This window comes from Mizuhopecten yessoensis, unplaced genomic scaffold (assembly GCF_002113885.1).
Source record: "Mizuhopecten yessoensis strain PY_sf001 unplaced genomic scaffold, ASM211388v2 scaffold11133, whole genome shotgun sequence".
Classification (NCBI taxonomy): Eukaryota; Metazoa; Mollusca; class Bivalvia; order Pectinida; family Pectinidae; genus Mizuhopecten; species Mizuhopecten yessoensis.
Genome location: NW_018408896.1, coordinates 1,357,657 through 1,381,932, shown reverse-complemented (window position 1 = coordinate 1,381,932; position 24,276 = coordinate 1,357,657).

The following is a 24,276-nucleotide window of genomic DNA, read 5'->3' as shown; positions in this document are numbered from 1 at the left end:
TATTGTGCAGGCTTTGTCATAGAAAAAGTATTCTTATAGATTGATAATATTCTTCGAAACGTGAAATGACAATTTAAAAAGAAGACTGCCCCCTGTGTTAACCCGCGTTTAACCATAAAACATGGAATCAACGACAACATATCTAGTGATTGCCTATTTTTGTCCTCCGTGTGTCGTTTATTATTCAGAAGTTGACAAGATAAATCATTGTCAGCGTAGAACAATAGAATCTATCAAACCTGTTTGTCATAGACTGAGACGTCTCAACCTGGGGCGAGGGGTTTGCGATTCAGCATATGGTAAGTCTTGCCATTGCAAGCATTGGAATTAATTTAAATAGCTGTTTCCTCAATCCCAATGACGGACACAGAAATGTTCGCATAATTCGAATACCACAAAGTTTATCATGGTTACTGTCACTGACACCAATACTATCCCGCGGACCTCCTTCCATAAACGCTGCAAGCCGTAGTTCCAAACCCTATTTAGTGATGTCCCAGCAATGTGTAGCATTCCCGCCTCGCAAAGTTGTTCTTGCTCGATTCCATGCTGCCATTAATTACCAGCATAACACTTAGGTGGCACAGCCATCGGTTTCTGGACATTACCTTTCATGTTTTCTGTCAGGTCAAGATGCGCTGTATTAGGGATGTTGGATCCTATCGTGTCTTGTCAATATGCGTCATATGTATATTTTAATGTGAAGGTTCATTCTCTAATCTTAATATTTTTATTTTTTTATAAGTCATATATTTTACATTCAAATAAAAGGGACTTTCACCCCGAGGTCAACCACAGCTATTGGCTAATGGAAATGGAATCCTTGAGTCTACCGTTGAGTAACAATGGGCTAAGTTATTTGTGACTAGTGCATTGCCTCTTTACATGGGCAGTTTATCAATCACATGTTGTTAGGATTTGTGTTTAAGGGTAAACGTAAATTTTACCGACTTTCATCTGGTATCAAAGAATCTGTTTTAACCAAATACAGTACCTCCTTGCCACTTTCTACCGCTTCATCTGCTGGACTGTATCTCAACATCTTATTCACAACAACATGTTTTCCACAGAATTCTGTTTCAGCCTTGATATTCGAAATTAGATGTTTTCTATACTTACAGGCCGAAAGAAGCCCTCCTCTCCGGCATGTGATTACTTCTGTTGCCGCACAATCATAGTCTTAACTGCTTCTTTTTACAATCTGTCTTGCAGCAGCAGTCCTTAACGGAGATGCCTTTAGTTTTGGACATTAACACTAAGCTTTTAAGTAACCCCGAGTCAGAATTTTGCATTTATTGGTATCAATAGTTCGTAATTGTTTCGTATGTTATCCACCTTAATTGAACTTTTCTTCACATACTCCTTTAGCTTCTGTTGTTGACCAGAACATTGACAATCATTCTATTTCTTTATTATAGATACGGGTATTGTAAATGTGTGAATGGATATAATTATAAATGTAGTGATTTCTCCAACTCAATATGAACCAGGAACTTTGTGGCACATCTCTTATGGTTTCCAGGGTTTTATACGAGGTCTTCACTCCCACAAGATGACAATTATGCAGATATTCTTTTTATCAAAAGTTGAAGAAACGTCGACGAAAGTCGCCTCTTGACTGACATTTTGAACAACTTACAGTCTTTTTCCAGTTATACATGTAAGAAGAGAGGAATTATAACGACAATAGTATAATTCGTAATCAGTGAGTTACAGAGCGCACCTTTCAACTTCTGTGGTATTCGTAAATTTCTTCCAGCGAATATTTAGAATTCGCTCGCTTATTTTCTGACAAAACGTGATGTCTTAAGCTTTGCTGTATCGATATGGATTCCTTCGCTAGTGGTTTAAACCAGCTTCTCTTTAGATGCGATTTAAATTGAAGACAGTGATGAAATGCTTCATAGTGAGACTACAATGCATGTCTCGGCATTCCTAGCGCTGCCGCGTTTATCCTTGTGCATGCAGTCTATGCAAACACATCGTTTTTATAATTAACCATTTACGAACCTTATTTAAAAACTTACTTCCATGACGGTTTTGTTTTGAGCATATTGAACATGTGCTACTGTCAAAAAGTTGCCTAATCAAAAATCTTCCTGGAACATATGCAGCTGGTTTGTGTTTAATTATTGCACTTTTCAGGTTTTCTAGCTCAACAATAATTTCATGTCATTTGCTTTTGTCACGATTGCTTCTCCTTCAGAACAAGACCTGGAACCGAGAAAATCGTTATTTCCTACACAAACATTGAATACAGACATGCTATGTGAGGGCAGGAAGTGTAGAAATGCAATAGGTTTTGATTTAAAGCAATAAGATTCCACTCTAGATAATAAAACGTATATGGAGATCCTCAGGTTGGGAGTATTCATCAAAAGTATTGGCTCGAGCAATATGCATCAAAATGGAAATGTACACTTGGGACATATAAATTCAAAATTTTAAATATAATGGCTTTGTTTAGATCTTGCAGTCGATATGATTACTCAAGATTAAAATATTGACAGGAGATTTAAACTGTGATAGGAGATAAACAATCGAAATACCAACACACATTTTAATAAAACAACTGGTGGACTCAGCTTTAACACAAACACTACATAGCACATTTTACCTGTCACCACTCTGAAGATGGGGATTGGCGACACCCTTGGAGATGAAGGGAGTATATATACCATGTAGGCGATCACAGACCACCAACCACTCTGAAAACACTTTAATTCCGAATTGACGTTAGATATGTTAACTAAGATTCTCTAGTGGGTGAACTTTGAGTGTACGTTAAAGAATTTTTTACGTTCTTCAAAATGATCTGAGTCTCAAATGTGTTAATATGTATGTTGACATCCTGGGGTTATATATTGTTGTCTGCTGTTGAACACCAGACTTTTAATTTGTCAAAGGGTATATGTATATCTCTAATTTCTTCATTTTCAAACAGTGATTGTGAGTTTTGAGACTTGCTTTTTAATTTAAAAAAGATATCTAACAAGGTTGGAAGGTGTTTTTAACTTTGACAATTGCTAACTAGTATTTTAAAGGTAAAGAAATTATCTGATTATTTGATAAAAAATAATTTGATAATTTTCATATCTATTTACATTTTTGAATATTTCTTTTGGGGTTGGGTGTTAAGTGTATATAAATTAAGTCATGTTTTCACATTCAATATATTGTGTGTGCTGTTTAAATTTTAGAGATAAACTAACTAAGAGCCCTATATTTTTGTCTTTATTATTTTCTTGTTAAGTCAAATGTATTCAGGTATTCCTCCTTGTTGGTGGTACATGCATGTTCAGGGATCCATATCAAATTTAAATTTTAGTTTATAAAAATGACACAAAACAAAATTTTCAGTTAGACTTTGTGGTATTCGGATTATCTCAGACATCAACAGAAGTATCTATTCTTGTAAACTTCCAAAATGAGACACTCTTATAACCTGACACTCACTGACCAGCAGTGTATGTACAACACTATCCACTAATACATGTGTTCAGTTACAAGCTGTTGCAGAGGATGCTGAAGGTTCCTGAAGGTCACATACCTGAAAAAATATTGAATAGGAAAAGTTAAAGTTACTATAATGGTCCATCTGTATGTGATATAGAAATGGATAAATTTGTCATATTAATAACAATAAGACACTAATGAAATTGGTGACCACATTGCTACACATTTTTAAATCAGTATTTTTAGTGATATATAACAGGTGTCCTACTATACATATAGCAGGCGCCCTACTTGCATTACATGTAATATACATGTAGCAGGGGCCATACTGTACATGTATTTTACAGGTGCCCCTCTGTACATAAAAGGGTCTGTTTTGTACATGCATTTAACAGGTGCCCCTCTGTACTTGTATTTAACTAAACCTGTATGAATATCTGGGAATAGTGTTATTTTGAGAAACAACTTAAGGTGGTTATTAATAAGTTTATTGTGATACTAAATAACACTTATTTGTCAAATTACATCTGAGCCATACTCATAAATCTTATAAACGAAAAAATTAATGTAGAAAATGTATAAATAAATTTTCATTCTTCATTGTACTTCTTTAGATGACAGTTCTGCTTCTATATAATGTATGAATAATATAAACATACTTTTTACAATTTTTTTTTCTTTTTCTGTAAACCTATGTATAAAATGTATTCATCGCTAAAATTATATTGTGATAAAATCATTCTGCAAAATGCGGAACTGATTGTGTAATGCATATTTGATTAAAGTAGGCATATATAGTAATTGCCCTTACTGTGAACTGTGTAACACAGAAACAGAGACACTAGAGCATGTATCATGGCCCGGGGATGTGACAAAGTACAATATTTTACAAAATTTTGAGTCCTTATTTTATGCATTAATTAATCGTCTGATTTTAATAAACAAACTTTTCTATTAAGTGCCTTTATCTATATAAGGAACTAAAAGTTAAATTATTTGCAATACATTTTTGAATATTGTAATGTTCTTTAATTGAACTTTTAGAGAGATGAAAACTATCTCATTAACTTCAAGAAAGAATGGAAAAAATGGAAAAGACTTATTGATGTTTCTTAAACCTACAATTTTCTTCTCCTCTGTCTGTCTGTCTTTCCATCTGTTTGTCTACCTGTCTTTCTTTCTGTCTGTCAATAGTTTTACCTGTCTTTATTTCTTCTATTTCTTTTTTCTTGTTTTTCTTTGTCTGATTTTCTTTCCTTCCTTATATTACATTACAATAAATAAATTGCTACTTACAAAAAAAAAGAGAAATATGGATTAATATGAAAGTATGTGTAAAAATGGAATTCATTATGCAAAATGTATTGTCTTTATTTAACATCCCTAGTAGCACATTTAAAGATGTTAGAATGTGGTCTAGATCTTCTCAACACTAGTCAAAATGCAAATAGAAAAAAACACCTTCTCAATGTGTTGGGCTTATAAAGTTTCGTCTAGGTGGCCAACTATTTTAGCATGCGGATTACGGGGCATTCGGTTCACAACTTTAGTTATAATATATGGTACCTATATATATTTCTGACAAGTTCTAAGATGAAAGAAAACAAAAGTCCCATCATTGTGTTATTTTGTTCTTGTGGCAATAAATCGGCGTTATCAAACACAATAAAAATAACTATGGTATTCGCAAAATGACACTGGCCAATCTCTCATCCGTAATATTACTGCACATGTACCAAGGGACACAATCGGAACACATGGGTTCGTTACAAATGTCTGAAATACACATATGCTATACTGACTGGGTCACAGCACACATAAATTGTGACCCATATCAGTATATCATATACATATGTATGTATTTCAGACATTTGTAACGAACCCCAGTGATCAGAAAGCACACTGGAGATTTGATGCCAAATTCACCGCTATTCTCCATGATCCAATTTCTGTTGACCGACACCGCAGTTTTTATAAACAATGTATCTCTTCTTCCACTAACAATGCCTTGTCGTGTTACGTCCACTTGCCTGCCCTCATCCCCTCTTTTTCGGTGAAAGTCTCTTTCCGACTTTCAACTGACGACAACCGCTAAGAAGTTAAAACACCTGCTGCATATTGTCGATTTTCTACCCGACTTTGACGTCTAGAATTTAAGGATTCATAATCAAATCGCTGAGTATTTTTGGTAAATAAGCGGACGATATACGCGTACAATACACATGTATTTAAACAAGCATATTAAAACAAGGATAAAACCCATTCACCTCCAATTAAATCATCACACCAGGTTCCCTGTGGTTTTGTAGCAAAATTTCCTTCTTTCGCGAAAGAGTTCCCTGCGAGGCCGCTTAGTTCGCGATAAATACGTTCTTAGTCGAGAACGTTCTCAAATATTTGAGAACGTGGTTGAGAAAGCCAATTTTGAGAACTTCTCAGCTAAGCTCGTACTTAGTCTGAGAATTGAGAATTGAGAACTAAGAATTAAGAAGTTTCGTGCAAGCGGGGCCTGCAGTACTATTTCCAAATTGACACAGGTCGATAATTTTAGTCTATGGTTTTGGATCTGGAATTCTTAGAGTATCCTTTAATTACGATAATACTACGTATCTACTCATGGTGTAGGAAATGCAAACCATTCCAGAACACCTAGTTACATTCTCGGTATCCATGGGTTACGCTCAGTTACGCTCTCTGCATCCCTGGAATATGTCATAGCAAAATTGAAGGCACCAAGATAGCTGTTTGATTGGTATAGTATATTTGTGCTGACGTTATAGTTTATGTGGGTTGACGCAATAGTATATTTGTGTTGACGCTATAGTGTATTTGTACAGACGCTTTAGTGTATTTCTGTTGACGCTATAGTATATTTGTGCTGACGCTATAGTATTTTTGTGCTGACGGTATAGTATATTTGTGCTGACGCAATAGTATGTTTGTGCTGACGCTATAGTATATTTGTCTTGACGCTATAGTGTATTTGTGTTGACGTTATAGTTTATGTGGGTTGACGCAATAGTATATTTGTGTTGACGCTATAGTGTATTTGTATTGACGCTTTAGTGTATTTCTGTTGACGCTATAGTATATTTGTGCTGCCGCTATAGTATATTTGTGCTGACGCAATAGTATGTTTGTTCTGACGCTATAGTATATTTGTCTTGACGCTATAGTGTATTTGTGTTGACGTAATAGTTTATGTGGGTTGACGCAATAGTATATTTGTGTTGACGCTATATTGAATTTGTACTGACGCTTTAGTGTATTTCTGTTGACGCTATAGTATATTTGTGCTGACGCTATAGTATATTTGTGCTGACGATATAGTATATTTGTGTCGACGCTAAAGTATATTTGTGTTGACGGTATAGTATATTTGTGCTGACGGAATAGTATGTTTGTGCTGACGCTATAGTGTATTTGTGTTGACGCTATGGTATTATTGTGTTGACGCAATAGTATATTTGTTTTGACGCTATAGTATATTTGTGTTGACGCTATAGTGTATTTATGTTTACGCTTTAGTATATGTGTGCTGACTCTATAATATATTTGTGTTGACGCTATCGTGTTTTTTTTGTTGACGCTATAGCATATGTCCGTTGACGCTATGGCGTATTTGTGTTGACGCTATAGTGTATTTGTGTTGATTCTATAGTGTATTTGTGTTGACACTAAAGAATTGTTGTGTTGACGCTATAATGTATTTGTTTTGACGCTTTAATATATTTGTGTTGACGCTATAGTGTATTTGTGTTGACGCTATAGTGTATTTGTGTTGATTCTATAGTGTATTTGTGTTGACACTAAAGAATTGTTGTGTTGACGCTATAATGTATTTGTTTTGACGCTTTAATATATTTGTGTTGACGCTATAGTGTATTTGTGTTGACGCTATAGTGTATTTGTGTTGACGCTATAGTGTATTTGTGTTGACACTAAAGAATTGTTGTGTTGACGCTATAATGTATTTGTTTTGACGCTTTAATATATTTGTGTTGACGCTATAGTGTATTTGTGTTGACGCTATAGTGTATTTGTGTTGACGCTATAGTGTATTTGTGTTGACACTAAAGAATTGTTGTGTTGACGCTATAATGTATTTGTTTTGACGCTTTAATATATTTGTGTTGACGCTATAGTGTATTTGTGTTGACGCTATAGTGTATTTGTGTTGACGCCGTAGTAAGTTTTGTATAGTTTGGTATGATGTGTTGACGCTGCAGTGTATTTGCGCATTATATGTGGTGCTATATTATATTTGTGTTAACACTAAATATAGAACAGTATATATTGGCCTTGTTTGTATAAGGGCATTTGATACTTTTTTTGTTAAGAAGTATTTTATAGCAAAGGTCACACAAAAATCGAAGAATTCGTTGTTGTTAAGTTTATATACTGTATATATATCAGTAACCAACCAAGTAATCAGTGTTCATGAATTGATCGTCCCTGATCAAAGCAATTGATATGCTTTAATATTAGTCAATAAGGCTACGAAATTAAGCTAACATTTATATCTTCTGGCAGACACATACTTGTAGCTGGAAATATATGTAATCAATCAAAGACGTAGATCAATGTAGATATACATTTTGTACGTAGAAGGTAATAAACAAATGTTATTTTATCGATCCGGCTACTTTACAGACCTTATTCAACATCTACTCGTTAATCAAGCTAATAGTGCCGCACACTAATGTTTCAGACGGCTAAGTTTAGTTCCTCGCATCTACATGTAATGTGTGGCCAAGGGAGAACAGATTGTGAGTCCATAGGTCTCCGGACCAGATCCGGCGAAAACGCGACAAGTCCAGTGTGTTGTTATTTTTCTGATGTAGTCTCAGTCTCCGTATTGGTCAAGTCAAGAGTGCAAGGGCCAGTTCCGGTAGGTAATGGCCAGTTCCGGTAGGTAAGGGCCAGTTCCGGTAGGTAAGGGCCAGTTCCGCCGTGTTGTATTGAAACTACAGCTACAACATTATGTGAGTCCATGCACGAGCAAGGGCCCATGTGGCATGTAGATACCTCACTACGGCAGTGCGTTTGTCAACGAACGAGTAAAAACTCGGTCCAGCATATCGTAACGTCTCTTTGTTGGCTATGAGGCCGTGAACTTGCCAGGTCTGGCGTATAGTAGTTGTGACGTCACTTCAGAAGCTGTTAGACAGGTCCAGCATATAGTACGTGTGACATCATCTCAGTAGGCCGTTAGACTATGTACTGACAAGGTCCGGTGTATAATAACTATGACGTCACTTCAGTATGTAGGCTGTGGCTCCTTGTACTGGCCAGATACGGTGTATAGTCCGTGTGACCTCACTTCAGTAGGTAGGCTGTGAGTCGATGTTCTGACCAGATACGGCGTATAGTCCGTGTGACGTCACTTCAGTAGGTAGGCTGTAAGTCGATGTTCTGACCAGATACGGCGTAGAGTCCGTGTGACGTCACTTCAGTAGGTAGGTTGTGAGTGTATGTCTGGCCAGATACGGAGTATAGTACGTGTGACCTCACTTCAATAGATAGGCTGTGAGTCCATGTTCTGACCAGATACGGCGTATAGTACGTGTGACCTCACTTCAGTAGGTAGGCTGTGAGTCCATGTACTGACCAGATACGGCGTATAGTCCGTGTGACGCCACTTCAGTAGGTAGGCTGTGAGTGTATGTCTGGCCAGATACGGCGTATAGTACGTGTGACATCACTACTATAGATAGGCTGTGAGTCCATGTACTGACCAGATACGGCGTATAGTCCGTGTGACGCCACTTCAGTAGGTAGGCTGTGAGTGTATGTCTGGCCAGATACGGCGTATAGTACGTGTGACCTCACTTCAGTAGGTAGGTTGTGAGTCCATGTACTGACCGGATACGGCGTATAGTCCGTGTGACGTCACTTCAGTAGGTAGGCTGTGAGTGTATGTCTGGCCAGATACGGCGTATAGTGCGTGTGACATCTCTTCAAAAGATAGGCTGTGAGTCCATTTACTGACCAGATACGGCGTAAAGGAAGTGTGACATCACTTCAATAGATAGGCTGTGAGTCCATGGACTGACCAGATACGGCGGATAGTACGTGTGACATCACTTCAGTAGGTAGGGTGTGAGTCCATGTACTGACCAGATACGGCGTATAGTACGTGTGACATCACTTCAATGGATAGGCTTTGAGTCCATGTACTGACCAGATAAGGCGTATAGTCCGTGTGACGTCACTTCAGTGGGTAGGCTGTGAGTCCATGTACTGACCAGATACAGCGTATAGTACGTGTGACATCACTTCAATAGATAGGCTGTGAGTCCATGTACTGACCAGATACGGCGTTTAGTACGTGTGACATCACTTCAATAGATAGGCTGTGAATCCATGTACTGACCAGACGGCGTATAGTACGTGTGACATCACTTCAATAGATAGTCTGTGAGTCCATGTACTGAACAGATAAGGCGAATAGTCCGTGTGACGTCACTTCAGTAGGTAGGCTTGAGTCCATGTATTGACCAGATACGGCGTATAGTACGTGTGACATCACTTCAATAGATAGGCTGTGAATCCATGTACTGACCAGACGGCGTATAGTACATGTGACATCACTTCAATAAAAAGGCTGTGGGTCCATGTCTGACCAGACGGCGTTAGTACGTGTGACATCACTTAAATAAATAGGCTGTGAGTCTATGTACTGACCAGATACGGCGTAAATTAAGTGTGACATCACTTCAATAGATAGGCTGTGAGTCCATGTACTGACCAGATACAGCGTATACTCCGTGTGACGTCACTGTAATCGGTAGGCTTTTAATCCATGTGCTGACCAGATACGGCGTTTACTACGTATCATTACAGTAGGTAGGCTGTGTGTGCTTGTGCTGGCCAGATACGGCGTATAGTAAGAACGTGTAACGTCAGTTCAGTAGTCTGTGACTCCATGTACTGGCCAGGTCCGATGTATATTATATGTGACAACACTTCAGCAGGCTGTTGGACCATTGATTGACCAGGTCCTTGGTGTAATGGTAATTTCAACACTTTTACATAACGATCCTCGTGGTTGCTAAGACATGACCATTACAAATGTATTTCACCTCTTTATTGCGTTTTGTAATTGCACCCGTTGTCATATAAAAATAATTATCGGGGATTTTGTTTCCTTTAATTGTCAATTAATATTCATAAACACGTCTTGACAAACAATAAATTAGATTATTTAAGAGACTCGCATCCGTTGTAATATGAATAGTTTAACACAATAATAATGCAACACCACTTTTAGTAAAGACGACAACAACCCAGGTGGAGTGTAACATGGTCTGGGGAGGATGTTGCAGTATCTGCACTATTAATTATGCCGTTGGAAGCAAGGTCCCACTACAAACAGAACACAAAACATCTCCAGCACACACGCAGGCATACACACATAAGGAGACATTAGCCAGGTGGCATAGGACTAGAAGTTAGCACCTGTAAGGCAGCTCCTGAGAATTTTTCATGATTGTATTGATGAATGTATATGCTAATTGTATTGATTGTATAAATTGTATATCTATATATTGTGAAGCGTTTTAGAGTGGCATATTCTAGCAAGATAGGGCGCTTTTATAAAACTGACTTCATACTTTTAGTTTTGAAGTTTTAAAAAGTCTCCTCCGGAAACTCTCATTATTTTACAGTAAATACATATTGACATTCATCGTGGAAATATCTTAAAAATATAAACAACTTATCACTCAGAAAGATTGAATTTACAAATCTGTTATACGTTTCCCCCACAATAGAATCGAATCTGTAACATGTTTCCATGGTAAATCACCATCATCAATCGAAACAAAAGCGTGACAGTAATCAGCATTGACTTGCCTTTATGTGTAAAATAACTATAAATAAACAGATACGACACGAGACAAAAGTTTCGGTATCCTTTGAAAACCCGACAATTTAATTTATTAAAAGGTTTCATGTTAAATCAAATTATACAATTGTTTCATAAAAACAATAGACATTGATGCCATACTCAGATCTACAGTATGACACGCCATTTTAATACCTTGGAGAGGGGCAGTCACTGTTATGGATAAAACATGTGGTTTGTTTTCAACTTCATGGTAAATCAAACTTGATAATTTATCAATAAATTATCCTGGTTATAGTTTTTACACATGCTATTTTTCTAACACGGCAGTACAGCGACAGACCGAAGAACCCAATCTGAGAGGAACGTGCGACACCCACATTAGTGCACCTATTAAAATGGGTAATTGATACAGTATGTCAATAACAAATTACACATCACAATACCGCTGAACTTTTGTCAAATCAAATCATGAACCTGACTAAATATCTTGAGGGGAGGCCAGGAGTCCCGACAGGTTTAGCGTATCTGACATCACGTGGTACATTGTATGATGTCTCATCCAAGTAAATATGAAGGTGACCAATGACCTAAGACATAGTACACCATTCTATAATCGTGGAATGTACTGAATCGTTTAGTTGACAATCAGGTCATGGTAAGGACTGTACACATTTCTGTAGCGTACACTAAAGTTCCCCCACTAGAGAATCCTAGTTAGTTAATATGATACATTTAATAAAGAACTACGGATTTGACCTAGATATGCACGGCAGCTGTCGATGAAACAGAAGACGTTACCCTTTTAGAATACATAGTCTTATTTTCTTTTCATTTGTTAAATGGTGTCCATATAACCTACATTGTTTGCCTTTATTCATATTTTTGCCATCTTTTTTTCGGTAATGAGTTCAAATTACGTTTTTTCAACAATTACCTATACTTTTTTTATTTACTATTTCGTGCTTCGAAGAAGCGAATCAATTGTGACATGTCAGCTCTATAAGCAGGTAGGCCTGGTATGTTGCTGCTGAGGTAAGGCATGTTACCTACTATTGGACGTTTACTGGTCACATTTGTCTTCGAAAATGGCAATGATGTGTTCATTATTGTTAATCTGTAGATAAACATCAATATATGAAGCTACAGAAGGAGATTGTGCATCTGTAATTGTTTCAAGATCGGCTGACAGTGGAACAAAATTAGACCATGTACGAATATTTCAATTTCTTCCCCTAATTACGGTATTTATCATGGCTAAGAAATACCAGAACCATACATATCTACTTACAAAACTAAAAAAATCTGTTGAAACAAATTCATTCCAAAGAGGTGTTCTCAGGAGAATATGAGATAATTAAATGGTTATTACGCAAAATATTGGATTTCATTTATGATAAATTTGACTATAATGCTCATGATGCATTATGAAAAGGGTTTGAATTATCTTTGCTGATTATTTCGATTCCGTAATGCTGCTGAAGTGATGTTAATGGCAACGAAGATGTTGATAGCTACGATGACGATTGTATCCATCGTTACACCTGCAGTTGTCATCGATAAACCTGTATAGATCTGCGTTGTCGTAGGAAGTGGAGTGACGGCTTTAACTTCATCTGTAACTGCTGCCTGTGAGGGATGCTAAAACCTACAACACTTGGTCTAAATCATCCTTTGCCTGTCAGCTCTCTATACAAAGTGTTCGGTATGCCATTGTCATGCAGATTACCCTTAAACAGCTAATGACTGGAGCCGGACAAGAAGAAAAGATGAAGCTTCCGGAAAATTCAAACCATTAGCGATAGACGTAATAAATCTCCTACAAATACCTTACAGCTGATAAGAACAAGTGTTCTACCGTCACAACAGACCATTATCTGCGTCAATACAGCAGATTTTGTCTTTTATTGGAAGTTTTGTATTGTATGTCGATACTGTCTTTGAGTGTTATAAACAAACGTTCCTATCTGTTCTTATTGTAAAATGTGTAGACAGATTTTACCATATGTACTAAATCATTACAGAGATGAAAATTCATTTTCATTATGAGAGGGAAACAATTAAACAAAAGAATAACCAATGCACCAGAGAAAATAAATCAAATAGGCAACAAGACAGCGTAAGGATAAGGAAAGCAAATCTACAGTACTGTACAAAGTACACGCATTCTATCACCGATGACTCGTCGAGCCATCTTGATAAATAAAACAAAACAGAAACAGGAAACAAAAATAAAGGTATCGAGTGACAACAGGTTTTGTTTTCGCGTTGCGTTTTACGCTGATACGCGTCAATTGTCAGTATGTTAGGATGCGTCACCTTGTGGGTAACAACAAACAGATCGGAAATAGGTGTTGTCTGTTTTTCCTCTTGTTGGTACATGTATGTCTAAATAAAACAAAATCAGGTATCGTCTGCGTTAACCCTTTTATTGAGAAACATCAAAGATACAAAAATCAAATGTATTTGGCTAGACCAATTGTTTGTATAAACCAACAGACAAACATTAGATGTCGTCTTCGTTTCCCCTTCCATTGGTTATATTTCAGTGTGTGAAGACATTCAAAATGACCTTGAGAAAACAGATATCAAAAGACTACAATGTCGTCATGATGACAAGGGCTCAGGTCCATAAACAAGCAAAGAAACCGCGCGTTAAGAAAGGGTGATCGCGTGTTAAAGGAATATGATCTTTAATTTTGGCACCCTCTGATGAATCTAATCCAATCGGAGACAGTGTTACATTGGAGAGGTAAAATTGATTGATCTAATTCTATCGGATACAGTGTAACATTGGAGAGGTGTTATGGGCATTATCAAATGCTTTTTATTGACACTATTTGACCCTTATGAGGCCCACAATTAAATCCACCTCGGAGAAAATAACGTTTCCAAATGATGACAAACGTTTAATCTCACACAGCTGACCGGATCTGGTGTTTATTTACCTCAAACGAAGACAGCTGAAGACCCCCAGTATAATGTGCGTCTTGCCAGTTTGTCATTTCAGAGGCTTTGATGAAACAAGATAATACAATGTAGCAGACATTTTAGGCGTGTGTTTGCCAGTAATTCAATCAATTAATTTTCGTTTCTGCTTAAATGTTATCATGAAAGACGACATTTTTTGTTAAACGATTCCTATGTTGCTTATTAGATACTATATTGATAGAAACATTTCAATCATTTTTCTAGAAATAAAATATGTGCATTAGGTAAGGCTATTGCTTTCCCTGATGGGGTATTTGAATCCATTCGAGTGTTTCATTTTACGTTGTCTCATGAAATAGAAATGATATTGGGTGTTTTTTATTTAAGAATTTCCAATATTTTGATGTCTCCTCCGTCATTGTGTTTTTATGTCGAATGTTTGTATCAGGTGACGCTATAGTATATGTTATCCTTCCGAGTAATAACTGTGTTATATTAATTACCGGAACATTTTTACCGCTTGAGGTATGATATACTTGAACTTATATCAGTTATTAAAAATCTAACTTCACAAAAACGTACCGTATGCTTACCCTTTACATAATCGCTACAAATTGTTGTGTTTTGTAGTAGCTTACCATCTGCAATTAGGAAGTCGAAAACCCTGGCCAACTTCAAGACCCACATATGCTTTTAAGGCTCCCTGCACAGACATCATGTGTATACCACCCTTTATATATTCGTTTATATGCATATTGAAGTAATTATCTTCTTACTCAATGAATAGTGGTAATTTATATTCCTTTTATGTTTATCAATTATATCTTTTACTATTACCCATATGTTGTTAAGCGCTTTAGAGTAATTTTACAAATTATGTAGGGCGCTGTATAAATGTTGTATAATATTATAATTTAAATACCAAGCACTGAAGCGTCTATATAGATATTTAGTTTGTGTAAACAGAAAGCAAAACGAAAACAACATTTAGCTGCATCACATGGCCTGTTTATCCATTAAGGACTTACCAGTAGTACTGCAGTTTTATTTCCATTTCAGTATGTTTTATTGTACATGTCACGCATACAGCAGAAACTGAACAACAGGAAATGCTTATGATATACCTTCTTCTTACGATGATTAACAGCAAGTTGATATTTTGAATATTCATGAAAATTATTATTGTTATTTTGTGGAAACATTTCTTTCTAATTCTTGAAATGATGACAAAATAAGAGGTTAACCAAATATGAAAGTCAACTAGACCCATGTGTTTTAGTGACCAGCATAGACAAATTATCCTTACACTCACAGTATCATAAAAGAAAATTGACAAAATCAAGAATCATGAAAACCATGTTACGAATACGTAAACATTTGATAAACATGTCCATTTTCTGCAATCATTTTCAATCTTTGACATCTATACATGAAAACTTGGCCATTGACCGTAATAGCATCACTCGGAACAGAAACGGAGTTAGGGAGAGATACACGTTGGTTACAATAAACAAAATAAAGAAAGGACCATGGAGAAAGGGCTTATCCCAATCTTAAAAGGAGAACTGAACACAGGCAGGGATTTTGTTTGGTGCGACTCAAGAAGTATTCAAATTTCTAGCATATCTTTTTTTAAACTTCCTAAAGGTAGTTTTACTTTCTGCCAGCGTCTTAGTTTTTATAAATAAAAATTATATAGAGCAGCAATATCAAGTGAGTATAAGAAAATCTTTTAAGGCGCAAATAAATGACATCTTGGAGACGGACAGAACAGACTGTTACATTTTAATTGGATTTCTTAGGAAAACTAGCATTTTATAAATGAATAAATGGTATTGGCACATCAAATCGTAAATAGTAATTATATTATGATTTTCAGTGTTACTATTGGTGTATGCCTGAATTGATTCTCTATATGATATTTATAGCTTGTCCTAAACCTGTGGAAATAAAACGTGCTGATTTTAGGTGGACTTGCTCTATAACGATGACCCTTATCTTAGTACAGTTCACCCTTGTTATTCGCATATTCTTGAAATGAGTTTTTAAATTAAGGTACATACATGTATATGTATAATCTGAGGACATTTTCTGTCAATTCTATTTTCTAATATTTTAAGTATATTAATTATTCTTTGAGCTGTTCAATAGATATTATCTATCTGGTCAGACCAATTAGTATGGATGTCAAGAAAAATAAACTTCGGTCTTTATGACTTTATAATGCTATTGATGGTCAAAGTATAAAAAGAGAAGTAAGGATGTATCGTCTCAGACTCAATCCGCCCAGAGAACATGATTATAAATAATTTCAGTCGCTTCTGTTTTATCTGGATTAAAATCAATTTCTCATTTCTTTGCCCAGATAAAATCTTCTCAGATCATTATTCGAATTGAGCATTTTCTGAAGCACGTTATGCAGTGAGTTAACACACAGCTGAATGGTATGCAATCGAGGCTAAGTCATTGAAACAAAAATAGACTGACATCTTATTACTTTGTGTATGAATATAGTCTTGAAAAAGACAACTGGCATGTCTGGGTTAACGATATATTAAGGAAAATATAATGATTGTGACGACATCATTGCTATGCCGTAACGATCATCATGCTGGTGTTATTATAGTTAAATATGGTCTTAAAAAGACAATCGGCGAACGGCATGCATGGGTTAACAATATCTTAAGGACAATAAAATGATTGTGACGATATCATTGTTATGAGGTCACGATCACCATACTGGTGTTATTGTCTTGTGACTAAGAAGAGAATTGATGTGTGGTAGATTATTAGTTGTATATTAATATACAAAATCTCATAACGGAAAAAATGGATGTGTGTACCTATTGAGAAAAATATATTTTATAAAAATATAATTTTCTTTTGGTAATTTCTTTGCATAAAAATGTGAACATTTACTTTGTAAACAACAAGTGAGACGGATGAACATGCCATTTAGTGCGTGACAGTCGTCAACAGGAACGCTGTGTGCTCTGCACGATATTTGCATGAAACAGATTACACGGATGTTTGGTAGACAAATCAGGATTAGGAACGTTCATGTCTAGCATGCTTAACACTGTCATGACGTCAAGCACTACGCCAATGCAATGTAGAGGAGTAATATGTTTGAAGCAGGTCAGCGATCGATACCACTACACTGTACCAAATGTGTAAAAGATCACTATTTAATTTGAACGTTGGATTTGAGATGTTACAAGATGTCACACTAATGTAACTTTGTAATTTGTCCTGTTTCTCGTGTTTAGCGGTGCTTTGCAATGTAATGAACAAGTAATGACGTGCGTTATAATGCTTGTTTTTTCTAAGCCTGCATTCTTTTATCGCGAAACGGTTAGACCTTATTTTTTTTTATTGAATAGGCCGGACCAAGTAATCTAATGCATTGCTAGGCCTGTATTTGCAGGTCCGCCAGGATTTATAACCGAAAATGTTACATTTCAAAACAGACAAACCAGTTGAACAGGATACGCGAAAAAGGGATTAGAAGTCACAGGTTCATATATACTAACTTTAGATAGGAAATGATACAGTTATTGTTCCGTAGGCAAGAGAGGACAGCTCATACTTCGCTGTATTATACAAAACGTCAACAGTTTTACAATATCATGTCATAATTAATTACTTAATATTAATTACATTTAATAATTTTGCTGCATAATATGCACTATTTATACAATTTTGCGATATACAATGTCAATCATTTCATTTTATTATATATAATAATAACATTTCATTTAACTTTAAAAAATACATTTCATTTTATTCACATAAATGAAAAAACATAGAAATTGCCGACATCACCACTTTATTACACTTCTACATACTGTGGACGCCAAGGACAGAGCCCAGTTTACGTACACTGTATCTTTAGACAGTGGTGAATTACACTTGTTCCAGTTCAACTGGTATTTCTATCAGTGGAAGTAATAAGGAAAGTATGCCTTATTGTGTTATTTAATTTTATCTCTGTTGTTTGCTTAAACCTCCAATGAACGGTGTAATAGAGCTACATCCGAGGACGTCATTGGTCTACCTTACTTCTTGGACCTCATCGAGTTTTAGGAGATTACCTTTGGTCTAGATACATCATTTTCTGTGCTGGTCAAAGACCTCGAAGACGATGGTGTGTTATGTTGTACATATATCAGCCGTTTAATTCTAGCTCTCTATTATTTAACTTGAGTTCGTGACACACACTCCCTGTTACTCGTTACACATGCCATCACTTCAGTATTGATCGGTATTAAAGACAGCCCTCGCTTTAATGTGCTATACGAGTTACAGGTAGAATTGACTTGTATTAGATATTTGTGCAGTAATTTAGTTGAAATAGCAGACTAGATTGGTCACAAATAAACTTAATGATACCTATTATACCAAATTGCTAGGTTATGGCGCTGAACATGTTTGTTATTCCCGACGTAACAGTCGATACAATTCCCAGTTTAGTAAAGTAGGTCGAGAAATACAAATGTGTGGAATGTCGATAAACTAAAATAACTATCTATAAAAAAGATTAATAATCCTATGTTGTGAAAAATCTATTTTATAAATGTGCTTCAAGCTCAATAATCTTATCGACTAGTTAAACGTCATTTCTAACTCCTAATCCACATGTTCGTACATGCCTCTGTCCTCATTGACACTGTTTAAATTTTGAACACTTCAATGGCGTTCAAAATTTGAAATTCTATATTTACAAACAAATACATGTATCTTTTATCTGTCTATCCCAAATAGTTTTTCTGCTTTTGTATATTTCCAATATACCACCATTTCAGTAAGAATTTGTGTCTGTATTTCTTGACCTCGATTACAAAACTAAACCTGTTTCATTTAATTTTTTCGAAAGAAGACACACTAGCGTATCAAGGTTCTGTATTACAAACATTGAGGGACCTGTCACGTTTGTTTTGGATTCCGAACTTTCCAAATGTTCATAAACAATGTTTTATCGCTAATTCTGCTTGTTGCTCAGCCAAGCCTTTATCCGACTTTTTACTGAAATTCTAAGCAACATTAAATCAGGGTTACAGACGTGTTGTGGAATTGCAATCCAAAGTGTAGTTCATGTGATGAAATCAAAAGAATTTTCTTCTCATTACTGGAGATCCATTTCTGTTTCTTCTATCAGAACAATTTTTATTCGCGCTAAGCACGACCATTACTCATACCAATATAGACATTTTAGGCTCGAGAACCAACGCTCTTTCCGTTATGAGACATTAACGGGGTTTTGTATTAAGTTTAGGATTAGCACACTTCCACTGGAGAGCATTTATGTGTGCATCGATTACACAAAGTAGCCACACAGTTCTTCAACGTACCAGTAATAGACTATCGTGTGCGGTGAGGCATTTTTACCTTTATTCATTGAATGGACCAGATGTGGATGCTGCAGGCAGTAAACACAAAAACTGATGCAATCAGTTAGAACTCGGCTACCTGACAAAATATTGAACGAAAGAAGCAAAAGAAAGAAAGCCATAGGGGACCATTTTGTCGAAGTTATTGTTTATTTTGTGAAAAGCAGACACAGATTATAGCGGGGCGATGTCCTCGGAAATATGTCATGTAGAAAACAGTGTAAACCGTGAGAGTGATGGAATGCCTTGTTTACAATATCTTTGCTGAGTACGATGGCAAGATTGGAATTCCGCTAGGAAAATATGTGCCTCTTTATTTTCTGGACGCCTTTGTTTTGTTTTCCTATGAGGCTGAATGATCTAATTCGCTAAGAAGCTTGCTTATGATGACTGGCGCCAAAAATCTTGCCAAACACTTATACAATATCACGTTTCAATACGTCGATGAAGAGTTGTTCTTAAATAAAAAGAAATATATTGAAAACGTTGATCGTAGACACCTTCCTGAACTTGAAATTAGTTTTAGATTTTTTGTCACACTTTCTATTAACATCAATTCACAAAACACAAAAAAATGTAGGTTGGCGACATTGATCACAAAATGAAAAAATCGATAGAGTGCAATCGCGTGTGTTTATAATGTCCATATTCTAATCGTGAACTTCCCTTTCTTGACATCAACATGTTAACATGTCACATTTGATTAAGTAATAAAGAACTTGCTCCAAATGACTTCTGTGACAGCTGTCGACTACTGACGGACACACTTAATTACATCACAGGGTATTTGTAGGTTGATGAACACTGTTCAAGATTTGTGATAACCATCAAGATCTCATAAGGAAATATGGTATTTCTTTTTGTAGTATGAAGGTCGACGTTTATGATTATGATGATTAGTGTTTCTTTCGGTTTTGTTGTCAATGCTTGGATCCTTCTGGAACACTTGCCGTTTTCTCGTTTTACCTTTTCAATTGTCTCTATGTGAACCTTTCTTTTGTTAATATATTTGCATAGTTTCATTGATTTTGAGTTGAAATCATGGTTTTGATGACACTTTGGTTATAACTTTTTAATAACTGTTTGGAATACGTCTTCTCTGTTTAATCTGATACATGTACATAACATATCTGTTACTGTCACGTAGAAATTCACTTGGTTCGATGTTCAGAATTTGTTCTTGTATATGGAAAATGTTGTGCATTTTACCTTGTGTATGGGCGTTGTGATACTTTTTCTAAATACTTTCTTACTGGCTAAAATGGTTGTTTCTGTGGTGATTGATGAAAACCACAGTAGCACATAACTGCTATATTTGCTGTACGAAATCAATTTCTTTTCAGATTTGATTTATGTCTTCGACGGGAATACATTTCACGGATAAGTTTTGTTTGTTAATAATACATTACCCCTTATATATCATACAGTTACCGATTCAATCTAGCATATACACCGAGGATTTATTTTGAATCGATATATCATCTACATTGTATATTTACTGTGAAAATATATATACTGAAGATTTCAAATGGTTTTTTTGAGTGTCTGTGAAATATCACACAAATAGAAAATTGCCTTCTTTCGAGTTAGTCATGAAAGAAATCTCTTCAATCAAGTTTCTGACACGGCAGTAAATAAAACGGGAATATCTGACAATTTGGAGACTGCGGTAAAGATAGGCAATCATAATGAAATGTAGGGAAGTTTGACTTCTGTATGTGTTCACATCGAGGAAACCAAAACGCGTATCCCCATTAACTCACATCAAAATGTCACTTTCCTTTCCAGACCAATGTGTCTAGTCATTATTCAGACCATTAACTGATTTCTGTCAAAATTGCTCTCGCCGATAGAGTGTATGAAATGGAAGAAAATTAAAACTGATTAAAAATGAAAAATATCTATTTTTGTCACCATCTTCTCTTTTCAATGTAAGATTTTAGCATCACAGGAACATGAAATATTGATAACATGTTTGAGTAAAATTCACCTTGCAAAACTGGACTTCGATGGTTTTAAAGCTAAGATCACTTCCAAGAATAAGACTCAAATGGTGAAAATGGCATCAATATGCCATCGAATAGTATATGTCTACCAATGAGCGTAAATTGCTGAGTAGTTTTACAGGTACTGAAGCGATTATGTTCGTCAGTCAAAACACATATACAAAATATAATCATATATATATTTATGCTCCTTCAACTCAAGGATAACCCAACAGCAAATTGAAGTTGAAAATGGCCACCGAAGGTGACATTTAATGACAAATTATTACATGACGTACATTTGATCACAAGTTAACTTACATAACCTAGATTACAAAATGTACATCAATGCACTTCTAATTATCTAATTATGACCTTTAGCCATAGTGGGGTTGTTAAAATCCGCCTGACGTGCATTTGATCACAAGTTAACTTACATAACCTAGATTACAAAATTTACATCAATACACACTGTTTTGCTAATTATCTAATTATGACCTTTAGCCATAGTGGGGTTGTAAAAATCCGCCCAAAATGAAGAAATGAAATTTTTTAGAAGGGTGGAAAGAGGGTGGGTTTGAAATTGATCCCGTAAACTGCTTAACTATAAGATACTGGTTAACTATAAGATAAATAAAGTTCTCTCGTGGAGGCTGAACGCAAACTTTTTTCTGCTTAAGCTGGAAGTGACGCTACAAAGTGCGCATGCGTGTCAAGATTGTTCCCTATTATGGCTTGTCCAATCAGATAAGAGGAAAAGTTTCTCATCCGATTATATAAAATAATTTGAATTTGAAATGCCTACTTTTTAATATAAAATCATACAAACATAATTTAAAGTTAATTCCCTTAATAATTTGGGAGTATAATCATAAACTGAGATCAATAGGTTTCTTTGATTTTTCAAGGCATAAATTAAGCTAATAAATTAGCTGCCTTTTATATTTACCGGAGATAAAAAGTAAATCAAAGCGTAGCATGCCAAGTCATGCTGTCACATGTGAGATAATTGTTTTTCATAAAACCTGGCAAACAAAGGTTTCTCCATTTGTACACATTGATATTCGAGCCCTAGATAAAATATGCACATTCCATTAATTCCACTTGTGCAGTTTATACTTTTCCATAAAACTAATGCTACCCCGATTTCACGGACCTATACTGTAAGAAAGTAGAGGATTGTATGTTATGATAAGTTTCTATACGTAATTCATGCTAATTGTTATTGTGTAATTTACCACTACTCTGTAATTCTTTTCAGGCCGTGTTCATTGCTGAATAAACACCTTTTAACGTAAACGGAACAGAGTTCCATCTATGAACACCGTTAGTTTACTGAACTCCGTCATCGCCACATCACCACAATGCCAGCTGTAGCCTGCCCTATCACAGACTGCGACTATGACACGGATGATCTGGATACCACTATCGTCGCGGTACTCATCACAGCTCACTCCGCTGTGCAAATACCCAAACGAGAACATGCTGCTAAAGTTGAGAAAGTTAAGCGACCCACTCTCAGAGCCGCTGGATCTAACGAGGAGTGGGCATATTTCCAATATCGGTGGTCGGACTATGTCAGTGCAATGCAAATCACTGGTGCGATAAAGTAGTCCGGCTACAAGAATGATGTGACGAATCATTACGGAACGACTTGACACGATCAGCCGATGGAAGTCTCGCTGACAAAACCGTGGATGAATACGTGCATACGTAAAACAGAGTGTACAGCATATGGACACATATATATCATTTTAAAATTATATGTAGAAGCAAGGACAAACCCAAAGTGACAAACCGTGGTACACTTTCTTGAAGTGCTTTGTTTGACGCATAGTGCTCTGTTCACGATTCCCTACCACATCACCACTGTACCGATAGTGATTCTAGCATCGAACGCTCAATATGTATTGACCACCATGTCTATGATGAACTGACGAATTCCTGGGTGAAACAACGCTCCAAACCGTAACCATTTGTGAACGTTACGGCTAAAGTTACTGCTGATGACTCACTGCCCTAGGCTTCAAACTGACACGAGACACCGGCAACATCTCAATACAGGCTATGGCTGACGCGGGATGTCAGATTTGCCTCTCTGGCTTGAAAGTAATTCGTCGCCTTGGTCTACGAGAATCCTTGCCGGATCACCAAAACACAGCATGCGATTGCCCTACAGGCCAACTCCCACCACCACTTCCGACAAAAATGCCTTTTCCTGCTACAACGGAAAAATGGTGGTCCCTTACATGTAAAAGGTTACCTTCTTGACCACTACAGGTCTAGCACATTCAATACATGTGAACACCAGACTTTACCACTTATGAATGGACTTCCTATGAAGCTCATGGTGGACTCCAACGCGAAACCTGTCGCTCACTATACACCAGTACCCGTTCCAATCCACTTGCAGAATGCAGTACAGGCTGGACTAGACCAGGATGTTCGTTTGGGGTTATTAAACCTTTTCCAGTTGGTGAGCCTGTCACTTGGTGCCATAGAATGGTTGTTTTTGCGAAACAAAATGGTACACCTCGGCGCACTGTTGACTTCCATCCCTTAAATGAAAATGCCACTCGCGAGACTCATCACACACCTTCGCCAATCCAGCGGGGCGATGTCCTCGGAAATATGTCATGTAGAAAACAGTGTAAATCGTGAGAGT